Here is a 2583-nt window from a genome sequence, read left to right as displayed (position 1 = left end):
CGCTAACCAACTGATCTGCAATTACTGTTAATGCAAACAGCATGTTACTGGAAGTAATTCCTTCCATTGTCAGAGCAGGAAGGTGTTGAAAACAAAATAATGGTGCACATGACAGGATTTCAGAACAGTGAGAGTCAGCTCAGATGGGTCTGGGTAACAGGACAGGAACACTCAGGTGACAACACTGCAGTGCACATGGGCATGAATTTAAGAGATGCCAAAGTCTTCCAGTCCTCAGCTGCATGTTTTAAACCAGCGCAAGTTTGTGTTGACTGCACCCTGCTCCATGCCTTGTTTGTAGGCAGGGATTGCTTTTTATCCCACCCATCCTGGAACACCATGATCCCTATTACTAGGGATTCTCTGAGGAAAAACAAAAAGGGAAAATGAACTCTGATTTCTTTTAAACATTTGTGGATCCACACAGGGATTTCACACCATTACACGACCCCAGGGAATTAAGCCTGGAGAGCCAATGCTACAGGACATAAAGCTTTAGTAATTCAATTCCTTGCCGATGGCTTCTTTCCAAGACAACATTTAGGTTTCCCACAAAACCCCTATTCTGGCATATACAGACATAGGTCTAAACTTATTTATAGAGGGTGAAAAGCCAGACATGCTAATGCCAAAGCTAGGTCCCACCTCTTCCCTGAGAAAAATGGACAGAGAGCAGGAAAACTGATTTGCAGCAGGGAACAGACGATTGAACTGGACAGGAACTGGCAGGAAATTTATACTGACATACTCTGTAATTAAATGGACATCTTCTGATACTCAGGTTTGAACAGCCAAAAACCATTACCCCAGGCAGTGAAGTTGGTGCTGGCAGGAAAGCAGGAGTTATTACATCAACAAAACTAAAGCCAACAAACCATTTAGCAGACTGCAAACAGAAAATACCATTTAATAAAAGTGAAGGAGAAACCAGTAGCAGCAATAACTAATTGCATAGCAAACACGGTTAAGAGGCAAGAACCCAGAGGGGACTTAGCTCTTCCCATGACCCACTAGCTGCTAAAATGATACTATCAACACATGCAAGATGTGGACTTTATACTGACTGGAAACAAGGGAAGAGGAAGAATATTTTGCAAATAATCTGTGCCTAACTGAGCTGTGCCTGATTCACACAGACATAAACACTTCCAGAGGAATTCCACATGAGACTTCCCGCTCTGCTCAGTAGCAGAGGCATGGAGAGTCCATTCTGCTCCTAGGGCTGAAAAGTTTCTCACAGCCCCAGAATGTGATGAGGTCCCTGAGGCTGGTGGTTGCTGTCCAGCACTGAAATAAAGAAGTTGACTTAATAAATTGTAATCCTGAGACGCTGAACGCTGGGCACACACTTTGGCTTTCCTCTGGCATGGTCTGTGGAGAGACCAGGCTGCTGTGATTTTAGTCCTCTGCACCTGGTGTGAACACCACCAAAAATGTTGTCCCTGTTTCATTGCCCACAAACCTTCTACCTCCAAAAGGCTGCTGGGTATCAGCTAGCCAGGTGCAGCACTATCTTGAGAGCATGGTGACAGCTAATCTCAGGCCAAAGGCAAACCATCATTTTCGAGAGAAACACCAACATGTGTGAAAGCCAAGGTTCAGAGAAAGGACTTCCCCTTGGAAAAAAGAAAACTTCAATGGAATGAAGGAATATGCAATGACACAGCGATACTGGAGAGACTTCATATGAGCCCATACTCTCCCTCAGACCCCATAGAGTCCCTCAAAATATGCTTTTACTACTTGACACTGAAGTCTGTGAAGGAAAGGTTTCTAATCCCTCCTGTGACAACAGCAAGTGCAGAGAGCTAAGCCAAGCTCAGCAAGAGCAGAGCTGTTCAACCAACACAGAGCCCCTCAGGCTGGTACCACTGAGATCCAGAGATGCGATCTCCACTTTCCCTGCAAAACCAGCAGCAGGAACCAACTGACAAGATGTGAATGCTGGAAACCAGCTGTGCAGTGAAAGCCTTGATGTGTGAGATCCAGGCTAAGTCCTGGGGCACCTCTGCAGCTCACATTCCTCTGATCCCAAGTTTTGAAACTCCAAAAATATTACCTGAGGTAAATTCTGCTAAAGTTCTGTTGCAACAGAAAGAGTTTCAGCTGTGACAAACTCTGAGATCCTGTAAAAATGAAGTCAAAACAGCTCCACATCCACTTCATCACAGAAGTCCCAGACAGCTCTATTCTCAAACGGACCATGCAAAACCACACACTGGCTCAGAAAATCATCTTGTGCCAAGGGAGAAAACCAGCTCTGGGCCTTTGAAAGGCAGCTCCTGCGTTCTGACAGCAATTCCATGAAAAGCACTGCAATGCTTTTCAATCAGGACCAGATGTTGCAGGTGTAATAAACAGGACAGTGAGCATCTGAACGTGCCTCCAGATCCAAAACAGGTACAGTGCCAAAGCAAGAGGCTGGTTAATGAATGGAGGAGAAGCACACACAGGTCTTCCTGGCTTCTAAGATGAGAGAGTGCAGTCATGTAACAGAGCAGTGGCTATCCCTGCGTCACAAACCAGGAGAGCAAATGAGCCTAATAGCTGCTTGCCGTGATCCCTGAAGACACTTGCTCCCCA

The sequence above is a fragment of the Nestor notabilis genome, unplaced genomic scaffold (assembly GCF_000696875.1).
Source record: "Nestor notabilis isolate BGI_N333 unplaced genomic scaffold, ASM69687v1 scaffold32313, whole genome shotgun sequence".
In the NCBI taxonomy this organism is placed as follows: Eukaryota; Metazoa; Chordata; class Aves; order Psittaciformes; family Psittacidae; genus Nestor; species Nestor notabilis.
This window is presented reverse-complemented; position numbering follows the sequence as displayed.